Source organism: Mauremys reevesii, linkage group 2 (genome assembly GCF_016161935.1).
Source record: "Mauremys reevesii isolate NIE-2019 linkage group 2, ASM1616193v1, whole genome shotgun sequence".
In the NCBI taxonomy this organism is placed as follows: Eukaryota; Metazoa; Chordata; order Testudines; family Geoemydidae; genus Mauremys; species Mauremys reevesii.
Genome location: NC_052624.1, coordinates 178,224,813 through 178,243,770, shown reverse-complemented (window position 1 = coordinate 178,243,770; position 18,958 = coordinate 178,224,813). Strand labels below are relative to the sequence as shown.

The 18,958-nt window shown below is 41.3% G+C and overlaps 2 long non-coding RNA genes across 3 annotated transcripts in view; one reads left to right on the top strand and one right to left on the bottom strand.

Moving 5' to 3' along the window:
- Positions 1-15,932, top strand: part of LOC120396773 — a 28,712-nt gene extending 12,780 nt beyond the window's left edge. For both annotated transcript variants that reach the window (XR_005593362.1, XR_005593361.1), the window contains 2 exons: positions 12,471-12,515; positions 15,753-15,932. This is a non-coding gene — a long non-coding RNA (uncharacterized LOC120396773). The remainder of the gene's footprint in view (positions 1-12,470; positions 12,516-15,752) is intronic.
- Positions 15,933-17,942: 2,010 nt separating this feature from the next.
- LOC120396772 overlaps positions 17,943-18,958 on the bottom strand; it is a 19,160-nt gene continuing 18,144 nt past the window's right edge. The window contains exon 3 of the long non-coding RNA XR_005593360.1: positions 17,943-18,135. This is a non-coding gene — a long non-coding RNA (uncharacterized LOC120396772). The remainder of the gene's footprint in view (positions 18,136-18,958) is intronic.

Below are 18,958 nucleotides of genomic sequence, written 5' to 3'. Positions count from 1 at the left end.
GACCACGGTACATCACTGGAGATTGTGGTCTGATGAAGAAGCCCAAATCAAGAGGAGAGAGAGGATGACGTTATGGAGGAGAGAAAGTTTACAGCCCAATAACCTTACAGTGAATCCCACTAGCAGATGGTCAGTTCCATAACATTTAAGACCAGAACCCTTAAGTAACAAGAAACCCAGCCAAGGAGATGCAAATTGCAATAGTCAATAAGCCAAGCAGCGGCCTAATATCTATTCCCTCTCCCTGAAAACTGAAGTGGAAGGGAGATGGCTCAGCAGCCCTATAGGAAAGCCCAGAAGTAGACAAACAGCCAATGTACCCCAGTCCAGCCCCAGTCCCTCCAAAACAAAGCATCAGTTCGCCCTCTGTGACACAATCATCATTAATTCTCATTATTTGTATGTGGTTTATTGGAACAAATTACACACTCTGCTAGTATTTCTGGGTACATTCATCCAGTTACAGAACACTGCATGGCAGCATGTCACCTTGCTCAGTCTCCAGTTACAAATTACAGAGTGACATGTTGCAAAGAAATGGAAGAAAGAAACTTTTTGATGAATATAATTCACACATTTACATTTGTAATACAATGGTGGTAATTGGATGGCTGCTCTGTTTTTCCTCAGTAATGATCCAATCCCTGCACTCAGATAAACTACAAGCTTTGGGCCTCATAGTTAGTCCCCTTGGAAACCTTGTAAAATAGAGCACTCCAATTATCCGCTAAATAGTTTCAATTACTGTGCTTAACCACTTAGCAACAAAAGATGTTTTGTCCACTATGCCATGTACAACTTAGCTGGCTCACTTAAAGGGGACCCGCAATATTTTTTTTTTTTTTAATTTTAGTCAATAGCCTACACTCCAGCAATACATTTGGATAAGCCCCCAAAAATGACAAGGGCATTCAGCATGTTATTACTATACAATATAACCTGTGTTGTAGACCATTTTTTTAAAGTACTCACTGTTCTAAGTGATCACCCCATAGTATCCACACGCAGCATCAGATTTCCTGTATTAAAGGTCTGATTCAAGGCTCACTGAAGTCAATGAAATGGCACGTGGGTTTCAGTGGGCTTTGGATCAGGCCATCTCTCCAACATGATCATAGATCACTGGGAATTGTCCAGATACAGCATCACTCTATACCAGGAGACCAGAATTGGATTTCAATGTCCATAAGGCACATGTATACACACAGCTGGTACACAGGGAATTTCATGCACTGCATCTATCTGGGAATTTATTTTCAGATTTTATATTAAAACACCAGAGAGCAGTTAAAAAGAATAAATTTCCCATTTTTGTCTCACCTCCCTCCAGTGTAACTGGTGGGGTGAGCAATTCTTTCCCAAACAAATTACCTTTTATTTAATTTTTTAAATGTACGTATGTGTATTTCAAGCATTTTATAAAATTAAAAGCATTTCAGTTATCACTAGGGTTATTTGTCATTTATATTGCTGTGGTGCTCAAAGGCTCTCATCAGGATTGGGGGCCCGTTGTGTTAGACATTGTACAAACACAGAGGAAGACACAAACCTTGCCCCAAAGAGCTCCAATCTAATTTCTAACTGTTTTTTAAAACCATAGCATAAATTTGATTATCACATAAGTACAATTCAGTCTTTTGTGGAATACCCTTCAGCGTTTTCAGTAAAATTCAGCTTTGTTACAGCTGTCTCCCTTAAGAGCTGTCAGTCTCCCAAGTTTCACTTTAGTTAAAAACATAAGAAGAAAAGCCAAGTATGTTTAAAAGCCTATAATACATTGCATTCACCTGTTAGACTGCCTTTTAAGGGGGATTGAGTTCACATTGCTACAGCTGAGAGAATACTGTAGTAAAAAGCATCTGGTTGCATATATTTGTTGACTCATAATTAGAAGTAAAGGGTCAATACTAGCTACATTACTATTAGACAGAGGAGGTTTGGTGATTTCCTCCTGTGCTCCCCATTCCCATTCTCCATCCATTGTATTGTAGTTTAAAGAAATTACCAAAATCATTGAAACTAGCTGCATTCGATTGCATTATTTTGACAAAAAATGCAGAATTTTAAAATATTGTGTGCAGAATTTTTAAGTTTTTGGTGCAGAATTGGGGCAGATTTGATTTGTCAAATTGGTTTAAATCATGATTTAAATCGCTAGTCAGGAAGACTCTATTTAATCATGGATTTCTACATAAAAGTGCATTCTTGTTGGTTGTCTTAACCTTAATACATATTCTTCATAACTGAGAGATAGATGTAGGTTTCATTTTTAGAAGGTACACACTGTACATTTTTAAAGTGATTTATTTTGAAAACTTTTCAGATTAGTTTTAAAGTTATATCAGAAAATGAATGATTGTTTGGTTATTTCATTTACCAAAGGTAATTGAAGCAGATATTTATGAAGTCATTGGGAGGTGAACTATCTCCAGTTCAACAGGTTAATCATTAATATTTGGAAGATTTTCTTACCATGCTGTATTAGGAAGAGATCACCAGACAGACATGTAAATTGTTTTATTTAACTAAAGCAACAACGTTATGTATTCTGGATTTTTTTCTTCAACAACAAACATAGAATATTTTAACAAAACAAGTATATGAATTTTTGAACTTAGTTAAACGTTCAAGTTTTTTAAAATCAGGTTTGTTTTTGTTAAAATTGTTTTTAACTAAAATAGTTAAATGAAATTATTTTTTTTAAAAATCAAATCGACTATGTCAGCCAGGTCAACATGAGAAACTTAAAATATTGGCTTCTGCAGCTAACTCAGCCGTCTTCACCTTCGTTTTCCTGTTTGTTCATAATCTGGAAAAGAAAAACAAGCTTTCCTGCTTTTTCAGTTCCCCAGCGATTTCTCAATTTGGAATGGATTAGTCCAAAGGAAGAAAATATTCTTTCTATACCGGCAGAAGAAGCTATTGCTGTCAAAAGTGAGATTACCACTTCAACAGTCTCTGAATCCAAGTGTTTAAGTGACTTCCACCAGTTCCCTGGTGTGACTTTCTTTAAAACATCAGAAGCAAACATATTCCTTGAATGGTTCTTATTCTCAAACTGGGTCTCTTTTACGGCCTGCTGCCATTATAGGTTTTCCCTTCTAGTGAGAGGATGGTATGGTAGATCTCAAATCAATGAAGGCTACACTCAGAAAGACCTCAAGACTTCTGGAATATACTACTCAAACAGTTTCACTTTTGTTTCTACTGCCTGTCCCTCCCTTCTCACATTTTATCTCCAAACTTCTTCTCCTTGTCCAGATCTATTCCATCCCCAACAATCTTCTATTCATTGAACTTTTTTAAACTTCACACTTTTAAAGAGAGGTGAAAGGGATTGACTCTGTGTTCACAAATTTACAGAGGGACAATAGGGTTGAGGTCTGTTATTTCTCACCTCTATATATTATTTATTTAAAAACATTTTTGCTGTTAACAAGCATGTTATCTCTGGAGACACAAATCCACAGTTTGAGAACTTCAAAACTAAGCATCTCTGATGGTATCTTCTAGACTGAGCACTGAGACCCATTGGGTAGATAGAAATATTAACCTAAATAATCTATACAGAAGCCCCTGGAACCCCATAAGACTGGATCCCTAATCCATGAACTATTGGAACTCATTTACAAAACTTTTCTTAAACATTACATGAATATATTGTCTCACACTATAGATTTAGAATTTATAATCCCTATTCCAATTCCAGCCCAGAAAAGCTTTGAACTATTGACTTTCCAAGACAAATGTAGTTCACTTAGCTGCTCTGAGAGAAGAGCTGGTTTGTACAGAATACATCAACTCCCCATTAAGTCATCTTCTCTTTAGTGGATTGACTAACTTGACTGGACGCTTGTCCAGTCCTGCCCTTCCCTACCCATCCAGATGGGATGCTGTGGCTGCCAGATTTTGTTAATTAAACTGGGCCAAAAGAGCTCAGTTGGAGAAATGCAGACCTGGTGAGATACTTGGCTTGGATAGCTCAATCTAGTGCAAGAATCAGCATGTGTATATAAAATATTGTAATATCAGGGATGTCCAAAAGAATAATACAAGACCAGATTGTTAAAAAATATAACAAACCTTTTAATGCATCCAGGGCCTTACCACTGCAGTGCCTGCCTCCCAGAACTGGTGACGAGCAGCACCAACCATCAATTTATTTTAATCCAATTCTCCCAGACTCTGTCTCAGTTTACAGCCACCTGTAACCCAGCTAATAGGAGAAGGAGTAGCTCATTACAATAGGATGGAGTATCTCAAACAAACACCTGGGCTTACTTTAACTGAATAGTGGCACTCCTCTTTGTCTTTCTCCTAACACAAACATTGCTGAAAGAGCAATTGTATTGTCTTAGAAATATTAAGCAATTACATTTTCCCTTAGCTCTATTATTGTTCCCCAGGATAATCCCAACATGCCCATGAGTAAGGAGTTTTGGGTTACTTCCATGTTGATTATCCTTGAAAATTCTTGGCTAAGTTTCTGAAACTGATGTTCCCCAGGCACTAGACTCCACTACAGATGACATTAAAATTTTGCCATTGAAATGCAGATAGTGTATGTAGCCTTCCACCGCTGAGTTCTTTGTAGCAAGTATATGCCTTGGTGCATAAAAATCTACCTTTACAGTTTAAATCATCTTTTAATGATGGGGATGACAGAATAATATGAGGAAGGAGACTATTATATGGAGAAGAATTGATCTGGTATAATTGGTGCCTAACAATCCTGATCTCAAGTTATTTTGGTTTTCTGGTGATTTTTTTGAAGCAGAATACTTTTCCTTTCTAAGCCCTCCCATAGGGAAACATCATTTTGGGTGGGGATTTTAATTGGGTCTTAGATGCGCATTTGGATCAGTTAGCCTTCTTTGGTGTAAAGATGGGCAATCTGAGAAGCTTGGTAATAGCCCTTTCTCTGGTTGATGGCTGGGATATTATTACAACCTAAGCACTCAAACTTCTCTTACTTTGCTACATCCCACAATTCATATTCCACAGTATTTTTTTTCTTAACTACATCATTAGTAGAACACGTTCTACTCATTTTAGTCCTTAATCTAGTTGTCAAAATACTTTCCATGGGTCTAGCTACACATTTGAAGTCTCTCTGCCTATTCAGAGAAAACTGATAAATTGGATTTGTCTTGGGCAGTTTTGGTCACAGAGAAGGTCTGGGGCTATAATATTTTTTAACTAGTCTATCATCGTAGGGCAGAAATGTTTAAGTGAGTGGAGATAAATATTTAGAAAGATACATTTTACAGAACAATGGTTATACTGTTTCACACACAACATCACACTATCCAGAAATTCTTTCAAATACTTTTTCATTTCGTCTTTGGGAACGCAGTTCTGTTAGCACTGATCATCTCCCCATATAATATCAGATCAGATTTATTCTCTCTGAAGCGGTCTGGGCTCTTCTTTTTCGATTCTCAGGACACAGCATTGTTAACTGTGCTGAGAGCTGTGCGGTGGTCACCTGTGATGATGAGCTCTCCACACTGTCGGCAGGAAATGAATTTCAAGTTCAAAAGTTTTTTTTCTTCCTACTGGCCAGTGCATCGTGGAGAATGCTGTGCTGTCCAGAGCGGTCAGTGGTGCTGTGATCTACATCTTGTATGTATCCCCAAAGCTGCACTATTAACTAATGTTGTGCACTGAGTATTTTACACTGGGAAGAGGAGCAAGGTAGGGATATGCTCTTTCTTCCCTCCTGTTTATCTTGGTTGTAAATTCTCTTGCTGAAGTCATACTATGGTCTAATTCTATCTTTGTCTCTGAAGTGGCAGAATGCATGCATTGGAAGTGGATAAGTTAGTTTAGTTTTCTTTTGTCAAACCCAAAGAGACTAACTCTGTCTGATTTACTTTACTGAATGTTTTGGGGTTTTTTTTCCTTTGGGTTCAAGCTTAATTTTGAGAAGTCTGCAGTTCTTCCTCTTGGGCTGTTTAAACTCACCCGATGGTAATCAGGGAGACCATATAGTTCAGTGGATAGGACATTAGGAGAGCTGAATGGTATTCCTGGTTGTCCCACTGAACTGCTGCATGACCTTAGATTGGTTACGTTGACCTAGATCCATTAAGGTACTTAGGCCCTTAAATCTCAGACATATGCACCCAAATTTTAGGCTAAACTGTGATCCACAAAACCCCCACTTGGCTGACGCCTAACCCTGTAACCTAAACTCATTCAGCACCTAATTTTCCAGGGTGAAAGTTTCCTAGATGTCTGTTTCTGCCTCTGAGCATGCACACTGCTGACTCCCATAGGTGTCTGGCCACCTATCTCCCACCCAAGCTCCAGAGCAATTCATGAACCCTGGGAAGATAGATACTCCACGACCTTAAAGAATTGTTGGGCTAGCAAAAGAATGACTCTGTAGCCTGGTGGTTATGGCACCCACCTGGGAAGTGAGAGAGCCAAGGTTCAGTGCTCCAGTGACTCTCTTTTTATTTATTTATACATAGTGGAACAGCTTCATTAGGAGAGACTGAGGAAGTCCCATCTCAGAATGTCCCATAGTCAGTGGCTACAGCACCCTTCTGAGAGCTGAGAGTCACTTACTTAGTCCATCCTGTGCTTTGCTGCACATTGGGCTACCCACATTTGCCATCCTTGTCTGTCAACTCTCCTTCTCTCCAAATCTTCCCATTTCATGTTGAGGTGCTTGATGTCATTCAGAACTGTTCATTTCCATATTATTCACAGGCTTCCTCTTTCTTCTTGTGTTTTCTGGCTTCCATTCAAGGGCAGTCTTAGTAAGCGTTCTTTTTCCATTCTCAGCATGGCCAGCCACTGATGTCTTCTTTTGTAGATTATTTGTGAGAGGGTGCCTTGTCCAGAATTTGTTCTGACTTTTTCATTTGTTATATCCCATATACTATATAGTTCATAAATGTATCCAGTCATGCCATTCAAAAGAAATGAAACATGATATTCAAATTTCATGTAAAAGATCAAAACAGCATGTACAAGCTTGTCCATTCACTGCAAATGGGATCTGGGAATCCCTGCCATGAATCAGCATAATTTAGTTTGTCAGGTGCAAATCATGTGGGATTATCTGATTTAGAGGAGAATTATACCCCTGGCAAAATCAAAAAGGGTTTGTTTTTCTCTTTTAATATGTCAAATACTCTTCTTATTGAACTCTCTTAACCATAAATCAAAAAAACATAACTATTCTCTTCCCCAATAGTTACTTTGAAGGCAGCATCCAAAGAATCAAGTCAACTCCCAACGATGTCCCTATTCCCAGTAAAACCAATCCTAATTAATTATATTTTCCATCCTAGCGTGGCTAATTCAATATTCAAGGTACAGAGGGCTATTAAATGTCTGGCTGATATAAGTGTGAACTCTTTTTGCAGAAACTAAAAAACAAACAACAACAAAAACATGTCCAGATCCAATATTTTGGTCTACATTCAGTGGAGGCACTTCAAAGTATCACATATATATGAGATTTGTCTCTCTCAGCCCTTAATGCCCTGTGCTTTCTTTACAGTCTGATATCGAATATAAATTATTAAATTAAACAAGGAATATTTGTTATAACTAAGGTTAGAGCAATGTGGGAACACATCACAGGACAAGAGATTGATGAATGAGGTAATACAAACTAGTCCCAAAATCTGATGCTGATGCAAGAGAAAAACAGTACAACTGTGTACCTTAATTGTACATTACTCCACTGCTCATAAGCAAACTTAGTTATAAGGGTTTACCCAAGCCTCTGAAATATGACACACAAGAACAGTTGCTAGTGGTTGTCCTCAAGGGTGGTTTCATATTGAGAAGCTTTATTGTCCATCTTGTGCAGTTGTTTTAATGTATAAATCCCCTTTGGACCCCATGGAACTTCTGGCTGGAAATTTATAATTTACAAAGTTTGTTCCCTGAGAGTCTCATTTTCTGTGGCACAGAAAACAATCCTGATAAACTGGATAAAGATTTCTCAAAACATTGTTCCCACGCTGAAAATTAATGTTTTGGGAATTCTGTACATGGAAAAGAAAAACAAGCAAGAATGAAAAATTAAATCAACACTTCCTGGACTCTGCGGGGCCATTTCTGAACTTTCTGCCTGGAAGAACTCAAAAGATGGTGGATTCAGGCATGACTGAATTAGCCTTTGAATTATCCCACCCCACATAATCCATAGCAAGTTTCCAGGCGCATAGAGAGAGGTTTCTTACTCCTGAAAGAGACAGGATGGAAATGATATCTTCTCTTTTTCAAATTGCTTTTGGGTGAGGAGGATTAGAACACTCACACTGTATCAGATGAGAATTTTTTTGCTTACAATGATAGAAAAAGTGTGTTTTGTTTGACAGGTTGCTGTGCTGTTGTACACATATGTCCTTGATCCTTTCGTTACTCAAAGTACATCTTGAATATGTTTGTTACATGTACTAATTTATACCAATGAAATATAGTATTTAAAAAATCCCCATTTGTGGATGCAAATCAGCATGTGCAAATGTAGTCTTGAACTGGAAATAGACCTAATCTGCAAAGTTTGAACCAAAGCTCTGCAGAGTTTGAGAATCTTGAATCTGAAGTGATGGTTCAGATCCCTCTCCATTTTTTACATACACAGACTGATGTATTTACAACATTTGCTGGGGCAATTAGAGAAGCCTGCTGAGAATTTGGTCTGGTGTATTTCGCAGCCTTTACTGAACTATGAAAAGAAATAGAGTTCTCCTGAAGCCAATTTGGACTACCCACTCTTAGAGAAGCATGACAGAACATTTCTACTGATCAGTCAGAGGATTCTGAAAACTAATAATGCGGAGGATATGCCCTCTTACACTTTTCACAAATTAGCAAAAAACTGGCAGAGACTTTGGTCGCATAATTCCAGAAGGGCACAAGTCTCTTGGAGTGAACAGAGTAAGTTAATTCTATGGAAGTTCAAGGTCTAACTGGTTCACCTCTAGACATTAACATTTAGCAGGAAATAAGTGTATTGCTTCAATTCCTGGGTTAAAGAGGGTGCTTTCTCCTGATTCCTGAGATTCTTCATTTGGTTTGTGTTTAAAGATGGCTTCTTTCCATAGACTTGCAAGTAGCTCTCAGAGTCGCAGAAAATCAGGATTAACTGCTTCATTGCTGTCCAGAATGCCAGATAGTACTTGTGCTGCCAACACATGGAATAGCTGTAGAAAATAGCTGCACACAACGTGCAGTGGAACACCAGATATAAGTAGTTAAAAGTCCTGGAAACCAGACACCTGTTTCACATGGGTGATGTAGTTCTGCTGATTCCATGTAAGAGCCTACTCTTCTCTCTTGTACCATTCCAAAGCTATTAATCTGTGATTTATTATATACCAGCTCAGTTCCTGGGGTGTAGGCTGGCTGCCTTTCATCAAATTGCTAATGAATACTGCTCTTAAAGTTATTGGAGATCATTCTAGTGTAGGGGGATTCTCTGCTGATATAAATCTGGAATACCACCACTACCACTCTGGTTTTTTTGTTTTTTTTTTGCAGGGAGCATGGTCAGAACTTCCCAAGGCCGTGCAGATATCAGCTATTATATCAGTCCCTGGGGGTGTTGGCAGATGGTGTAACTCACAGCAGCCTTCAGACTTCTCTATATTTGGCTATGGAACTAGCTCTGCAGGCAGCTCATCTAGGATTGGAAGAGCTCAAAAGCCACCCATATGCTTGCCCCTATTTGCCCCTTGTCTACAGTCCACAGCCAAGAAACCGGGTCACTAGGTCAATTCACATTGAAGAACATTTTCCAGTGACTCATTGCCACTGCCAGTTAAAATATACAGATTAGGCTGAACATTTATTATAAAATATACAGGGGTGCTTGAACAATGTGTATAGTGGGGGTGCTAAGAGACATTGAACCAAATTGTAAACCCTGTAGATGTTGGAAACCATTTCAAGCCAGGGGGTATGGCAGCACCACTAGTTCCAGCTCCTATGGAAATATATTGCTTTTAGTTTGTTTATATAGATTCAACCGGTCAATATTCCTCTATGACAAGACTGATGTCTCTCTGAGCTCCCAAACTGACTCCTACAAAAGTCAATACTTTCATTAATGTCAGTGGAATAAGGACCAGCTCCTCCCTTTACTAAACACAATAAATGCATGAATGGGCCTATTTCTGCCCTCCTGTTCAGGTGCTCAATTCCTGCTGATTTCGGAGACTGTTGCATGCCTGTATTTGAGGGCAGAATTTTGCCCTATAATGTGGGGAAACCTAACAAGATTTTGGCTTGCAAAGCCCAGGGCAACAAGAGCAGCCTGTTCATGCAATCACCCACACTGGAACAACCTGATACTCTGAGCCATGCTTGTGGATGCGCTGGGCACTTCTTGCTTATCTGTTAATTGCTTTGACCTTTTTGTTTACTTCATAGTCAGGAATTTCAGAATTTGCTGCACTAAATTGACCTTAGGATTGAAGCATTATACAAACATTGACTTAACCTTTTCTGTTACTCTGTCAATATTGCCAGTCTATACATATGCATGTCCTATCACACTGGCAAAACCTTATGCTTGAAACTAATGCCCTTTATTTGGTTTGGATGTGCAGTGCAGATTCACAAAGCACGCATCTGAATGTCTTTAATAAAATGCCTAACTCCTGTTAAAAAGGAGTGTTTCCAGAGGATGACAGACCAAAAGTCCTGTCCTATTTTAGAAGGACCGTCCCTTTTCTGACAGCATTTTTCTCACCTCAGCTTTCTCTCTCATTCTTAAAAATCTATTCCTATGCAGGTACAAACTTTAATACCAGTTGCAACAATGTACATCTCCGTTTGATCCCGGCTACTGCTAGCCACTAAACAGGAGTTGCTAGATGTTTGTTTAACCTTGTAGTTGCAGAATTAATATAGTGCTCAAAGTGCATCTCTAACAGGTATAGTTGGACACTGTGCAGACACTTACATGCTAGAGTGGGGCATGCTATAGAAACCCCTAAGACTGCTAGATTGTTCATGGTACAAATAGCTGCATTCTGTAACAACTCGCTGATCAGTGGGTACAGGGGAGGAAGGAAATAATTTAGAAACCCTAGAATAAATATCTTTGAAAGACTTAATTTATAACTGAAATGACAAAACCATTATTTTATAACTGCTCTTTAGGGTTTCTATTTATTCCACCAAGGTCTGAATTTCTACCTTATTTCCTGTGGATTTTGTTATACCAGTTACTACTTATCAGTTTGTAAAGTGCTTTGGGGTTCCTTGAGTTTGAAAGGTGCTGTGTAAAACATTTGATTCTACTTGTTTGGTCTGGAGAGCCATCAAGCAAGGTGACAGATGAAGAGTTGTTTACATACCGACTCCACTTAATGTCATTTTTGGACACACTTCAGGTTCAGCATAGTTCCATACTACTCTGTGCCTAATTTTTGTCATGGGAAACAACTGAAACTTTCCCATTTATAATTGATATTTCTCCCTCTATTAAAGAGAACATTTTCAAAGGTGTTTGGATCAAACTTTGACTTACTACTCAATGATGGTATGTTAGATGGGGTGGGATCTGAGTTACTACAGAGAATTCTTTCCTGGGTGCTGGCTGGTGAGTCTTGCCCACATGCTCAGGTTTAACTGATCGCCATATTTGGGGTCAGGAAGGAATTTTCCTCCAGGGCAGATTGGCAGAGGCCCTGGAGGTTTTTTCGCCTTCCTCTGCAGCATGGGGCATGGGTCACTTGCTGGAGGATTCTCTGCAGCTTGAGGTCTTCAAAACACAATTTGAGGACTTCAATAACTCAGACATAGGTTAGAGGTTTGTTATTGAAGTGGATGGGTGAGATTCTGTGGCCTGCATTGTGCAGGAGGTCAGACTAGATGATCATAATGGTCGCTTCTGACCTTAAAGTCTATGAGTCTATAATGCAGTTCTTGAAATCTGTTTTCCCCCCCCCCAAATCCCAAATGTTTCATTTTTTAAAATGCTTGAGGCCTAGCATTAGCAAATGTGTGTATGTGCATGTGATGGAAGGGGGAAAATATCAGTAAAGAAAAAATAAACTTGGAAGGTCTGAAACCAAAGTATAAGGAACGAATGGGGGGAAATGAAGGCTGGATGAAGATTGGTAGAGAACAGCTTTAATTTCACAGAGTTATGATGATCTCCTTTTCCCTATCCCTACTTTCAAGAGCCAGGGAGGCCCATGGATTTTCTGAGCTTAAAATAGATTTGGTTGGAAAGTTTGCTTCCTCTTCTAACTGAAACACCAGGCCTGTCTGGCATTATGGGGTTGGAGCTCATTATAAGTGCTACTGCAATACAGATAATATCCAGACATTGTCACATAGTCCATGCCTGCCTGTAGGTGTTAAAATGAAATGGGACCCAATGACTTATATCAATAGTTGTTAATGCACCTCACTTGTTAACGTGGGAACTTTTTTTAACTTAACTTGCCAGCAAATATTATTTTCTTTGTTTTATTTTCTCACAGGCTGCCAGGGAGAAGGACTGCTGTCCCCTGTAAATTCCTTTTATGGTATGTAGCCTAAAATATTTAATTCTGTGCGCCGGTTCTGTGTAAGTTGAAACAAAATGGAGGAATTTGGATCTGAAAGTGAAACTCAGTTGGCCAGTCCCAAGTTCCATTCAGACACCATGGAGACTCAGGCCTTGTGTTCACTGCTACACAAGGTGTACATTTTACGACAGGGTAACTATGCCTGTGAGCTATCTTGATGTGAAAACACTGCAAAGACCTGACACTTCAGTATTACCATGAGGTAAACTTACCAGGGTCAACTATTGGAAACCATATAGGGCTTACAGTAAAACAAAAAAGCCTGGTCTTCAATGTGTTTTTACCTCAGGTTAGTTCGTGCATGTTAGTTTCCCTGAGGTAAAAAACACAGCTTTTTTTAAGCAGTGAAGACAAGTCCTGAAGCTCAGTTTGTGAGGTAAAGGAGGCTGGGAACACTATAGGGAGAACAAGTCCCTCATATCGTTCTGCAGCCTCTTAGCTGAGGAGGAAGCAGCTTTCATGGGCTCTAAACAAATCCCCATCCAGCTGTCTTCAAGCAAAGAAGAGCTTGGACCCTTGAGGGAGGAAAACTCCTCTGATGAGGATGAGGGACTGGGGGAGGGAAGCTCTCCAATAAGGAGAAACACACACAAAAATGATGTCCATGCTAAGCTGTATAGTAGAGGAAGTTTAAGTGCTGCCACTTTGTTTTTTTTAAAAAAAGCCACGAATCAACCCTTTTAACTTAAATCTTCTAGAATTTTCTCAAAAAAATTATGTCCCTTTCACTGAAGCTCCAAACCTTCCCATTTGATTCAGTTTGATGCATTTGGTCTCTATAGAAACAGCAGATCTCACACCTAACTGGGAAAGGTCACCTTCTGTTCCTAAAAAAACAGTAAAAGGAAACAAATGACAACATGATGCACTCACCCAAGGATCAAAAAGTTCTTTTCCAGCTGTGAACATTAGTGAAAGATCAAGCCATTCAGCACTCAAGCTTGCTGACCACCTTGGGTCAGAAGGACGCATACATTAAATGCAAACCAAATGCAATAATTGAATAGCAGGAAATTCAAATTGCTCTGAACTGTCTGGGGGCCAACAAGGCTAATGAATAGCACCATTTCTAAATGGGATCTCTGGATCATCATGTGAGAGCTTGCTTATGTGCAATGTTACACCAATTTAACTAAAGGTGTGATTTAAAATAGATTCAGAGCAAAAGCAAAAAAGTGTGTGGAAACTCTTTAATAGATATCGACTAGTCTTATGTCAGTTTAACATAAGTTTAAGTTAAGGCAAAATAAGCCACTACTGTCTACTACCTGGAGTTGTGGATTGCTTTAACTAAATTGGTTTAAAAAACAATTTAAGTTTAAACCAGTGCCATTTCTGTGCTTTAAATGAAGCCTCAGACTTAATAGCATGTGTCTGAATGTTAACGAGGCAAGTCCAGGGCGAAATTGATGAGTGTGGGGGAGAGAGGAAGACAGTGTGGATTGATGCAGTATTTAAAGTAGTGACAAATTCTATGCCTGTAAATAGATGGATCTCACTGATAAGGAACTGGGATAAAAAGGAAGTTGAGTGAGTGTCCTGGACTATTTCCCTACATTTTTCCAATGTGCAAATTGCATTTCCAATTAATCAACCTCCTTGTATAGTAAAGTTGTTCTTTGAGGGGAAAAAATGACTGTGTAGGTAAGCTTCACTTCATCCACACAAAGTGGATCTTATACAGGTGAAGAGCTGGGGAGGTGAATCTACATCCCCCACTCATGGTCAGACAGTGGGGCTGCAGTGTAGCCAGCCTGCATCTGCTACTTCTACCTTTTGTGGTGTTTGGATCACAGGCTCCACATAAACACAGATCCTGTTGTTTTCCTCTCAAGCCTGCTTTCCTTCCCCCACCTCCTGTTCCAAGATGCCCTCTGCATTCTCATATGCAGTTCAGGAGCACAGGTTTCCCTCTTGTGCTGCGTGTCCTCAGGGGTGAAAGTAACTTACAGGACTTACCGGTACTGCTGGAGTCCTGAGGGGGGCGTGGCCTCATGCGGAAGGGGCGTGGCCTCTTGAGATTTAAAGGCCCTGGGGAACCAGCTGTGGCTGGGAGACCCGGGCCTTTAACTCAACCAGAGGCTCCCAGCTGAAGAGGTGGCTGGGAGCCCCCCGGGGCTCAGGGGCAAATTAAAGGGCCCGGGGCTCTGGCCGCTGGGGGGAACCCCAAGCTTTGCGGGGCTGGGGCAGGGATTTAAAGGGCCCAGAGCTCCTGCCACTGAGGGGAGCCCTGAGCCCTTTAAATCCTGGCCCCAGCCCGGCCACCAGAGCCACAGCCAGAATTCAAATGGCTCTGGGCTGCCCGCAGCCCTGGGGAGCTCTGAGCCCTTTAAATCTCAGCCGCGGCCGGGATTGAAACGGCTCAGGGCTGCCCGCGGTGGGCAGCCCAGAGCCCTTTCAATCCCGGCCCTGGAAGCTGGTGCGGTCCAGCACGGTGTACTGGCTCCGGACAGGCTTACTTTCACCTCTGCGTGTCCTGCTATTCAGCACAAAGACACGCTCCCCTCTAACCCCATATCCAAGCTGGAATAGTGCAAAGGGCCTGGCACTGGTCTTCTGCACTGGGGTGATTTCACCGGCTACACTGGCAACATTAAAGCGCTGTCGCAGCAGCGCTTTAATGTGACGTGTGTGGTTGCAGCAGAGTGGTGGGAGAGAGCTCTCCCAGCGCTCTAAAAAACCACCTCCACGAGGGGTGTAGCTCCCGGGCACAGCTCCTAGTGCTGGTGCACTGTCTATACTGGTGCATTACAGCCCTGAAACGGGGGGTGGAGGGGAGGGGAGGGTGTTCATACCCCCAAGAGAGAAAGTTGAAAAGTCATTTTAACCCTTTAGAATATTTTACTTGACTTTCAATAAGCTTTGAAACCAAGTTAATCTTGAATAGCCACTTTGAAAAACAATAACAATCCAGACCAAATCAAAACGCAAACAGGTATCCCCAGAAAATGTGTTTTTTCCTTCAAGCCCTTGGTTACATTTTTCTTATAATGTAATGGCGCCTTTGCCTGATGCAGCTCCAACCCTCTGGGCACCCCACGGATAAGCCATTCTTTCCTTTCTATGGGTTGTGTGTATAATATGCATTCCGACTCACATATAAAAGATTAATGACAAAATTGGTTCTGTCTGTATGAGGATTTTATAATGAATTAGGTCTTTCATGTGTAAACTGTGGAAATTGTATACCAACAGCGAGCCACTGAGATCCATTAGATGCCAAGATGAATGAACAGTAGTAAGAAGACAGCACCACTCTGGGGCCCAGGTCTTATGGGAGGTGGTTCTAACTGATGCAGTTCTTCAGCTTCCATTAAATTACCTGCCATCTATCTAGATGGTGTCATGCTAAGCCCAGCTCATGGTTTTCTACCCAATCTATATGCAGAGGGATGACAACAGTTGTTGAGGTGTGTTTGCCATTTACATCTTTTTACAAGCTGTTTCCTAAAAAAGCCTGTGGCTGCTGTGTATATTCATATAAAACTTTGCTAAACTATATGCGTTTGCCTTTGCTGTGAAAGAACATGATCTCTTCTGGAAGAAGTTGGGTGGGGGCATGATAATCTCTGCCAGGGCCAGCTCCAGGACTTTTGCCCCCCAAGCGGAAAAAAAAAAAGAAAGAGAAGAAGCCGCAATCGGCGCCTGCTCTACCGCGCCACTTTCTTCTTCGGCGGCAGGTCCTTCCCTTCGAGAGGGACCGAGGGACCCACCGCCGAATTGCCGCCGAAGAGCCCAATGTGCCGCCCCTTCCCCTTGGCCGCCCCAAGCACCTGCTTGCTGAGCTGGTGCCTGGAGCCGGCCCTGATCTCTGCACTAGTATAAATATTTTTAAACATTTAGCAAACTTGAGAGGGCAGCATGGACCAGCGGGTAGAGTGCTGCACTAGACCTCAGAAGATCTAGGTGCTATTCCCATTTCTGCCACTGATTTGCTGTATGACCTTGGGCAAGTCATTTCACCTTTCTGTGCCTTTGTTTCCCCTCCCATCCTTTGTGCCTATAGATTGTCAATTTAGATTGTAAGGTCTTCAGGGCAGAAACAACTGTCTCTTACTATAAGTTTGTACAGTCCCGAGCAGAATGCGGTTAAGACCTCTAGGCACTAATACAATACACATAATAACAGCAACCTGTTAATCAAAGCAATACAGAATGACTTCAAAACTGGACTTGACACAGCACTAGAAAACATACTGGGCCAAATTCTGTTTGCTGTTCCTAGTAACTTTAATGGGAGCTGAGTGTGCCTTGCCGGGGCAGAATTTAGCTCACTGTATGAAACAAGTCTGCATTCTGCAGTAGTAGTTAATCTTTTGCAAGTGACTCGGAGTGTAAAGTGGCATCTTTTGATAAGCTCATATTGTATCTATTTGAATCTAGTATTTCCCAGTACGGGGTAAGGGAATGCCATGCACTTCTAGGAAGCATCAGACTAATCTGAAGCTGTGCCAATCCCCCTTTCTCATTCAATGCTATTTTTGCTTTTTTAGGGGAAGCACAGGAATTGCCCCGGAAGGGAGGGTGCCATACCTCATTCAATCCTCACCATTCCAATACAGCTCCCATCATTCCTAGGCTCACAAACTGGTTCCCAGGACTCATTTCCCTCCTCATGAGGCTACTACTGCTTTAACCTTCTCCATCTTTTTCCTATTTAAAAAAAAATGTTAATGCTATTGCCACTGGTCCCAGTCTACAGCCACTGAATGGGTGCACAGGCAAAGGGATGCAATCCCTCAGTCTACAGCTCCATATCACTAGCTCTGTTCTCGCTTGTCTTCAGAAGACATAATTTCCTTCTAGAGGTGGTGGCTTTGGGGGATAACTTACTATTCAATGGAATAGGGTTTCAATCTCTGATAGGACAGTGATTCTTCTAGCACTCAGACATGCTGAGCAACAGTCCCAAATTTATCCTGAAAAGGGTTTTCAATAACCCTGCCACTAGAAACACGTTCCAGTTTAGTAACATTTTCTGTCTTTCCATTTGAGGAGATCTCTGTCTTGGAGGCTGGGAAATAAATACGATTTTCCTCTGCTACAGGATTTAGTGGAAAAAAACAGGTCAATGAACGTTCATTAATACCCATTTCTGCTCACCATGCCCACAAGCTATTGACCAAAGTGTTCAGAGTCTGTAATAAGTGTTTAACCTTTTCCAAATTCTATTGGGATAAGTAAGCCCTCAAAAATGTCAACGCCTGTCATACCAATGCTGCAACAGATGAACCAAGTGAGTGAGGAGTTTATAGCAAACCATCCATCTAGAAATCTCAGTTAGGATACCCTTTCATTAAATTATGAGGCAAGGGACATGACTACCTTTCTCTGCAGTGCAGAATTTAATGCTAGAGGAATTCCTGAGCAAAACTAGAGCCAAAATTGCTAATGAATTCTATTTTTAATTGAGATTAGTTCTGGTGGGAGCTATTTCAGTGAGGCAGGTTTTAGCAAAACATGTTGAACTAACAAGAAATAACTTCTAAACATGGCACTGATGCTGCTATCATATAGCGTGGCTGTATATTCAGTCTTGCTCGTTGCAACTGGTTCCTGGCTCTGTGTGGCAGAGAGTCTGTGGGAGCAAACAGAACATGAGGCATTGTGACCTTCAGGATATTATGGTGACTTTTAAACAGCCTACAAAAGCTTAATCCTTTATAGCACAATAGGAAGGATCCTGTTTTGCTCTAGCGGAGAGAGATGACACAAAATGAGCTGGCTTGACAGCCCTGGAGACTGAAATACTCTATGTAGTCACTGAAGAAATACGGCATATTTAATAGCAGTAGAAGCTGCCTCACGGTGCACCCTGCCAGCATGTCTTAGGGTATGGCTACACTTGAGAGTTGCAGCGCTGGTGGAGGCTTTCCAGCGCTGCAATTAGTAACTGTCCACACCTGCAGGGCACATCCAGTGCTGCAACTCCCTGGCTGCAGCGCTGGCTGTACACCTGGGTCTGCTTGGGGTATAACGAGTGGAGTGCTGGTGCTACAGCGCTGCTCATAAAGTGTGGCCACACACCAGCGCTGTTGTTGGCCTCCAGGGTATAAGGATATATCCCAGAATGCCTGTTCAGCCACTCTGCTCATCAGCTCGGACTCTACTGCCCTGGCCTCAGGTGACCCGCCCTTTAAATGCCCCAGGAATTTTAAAAATCCCCTTCCTGTTTGCTCAGCCAGGTGTGCAGTGCAATCAGTGAATCTTTCCAGGTGACCATGCCTCCACGCGGCAAACGAGCCCCAGCATGGAGCAATGGCGAGTTGCTGGACCTCATCAGTGTTTTTGGTGAGGAAGCTGTGCAGTCACAGCTGCGCTCCAGCCGTAGGAATTATGATACCTATGGGCAGATATCAAAGGCTGTGCTGGAAAGGGGCCATGACTGGGATGCAGTGCAG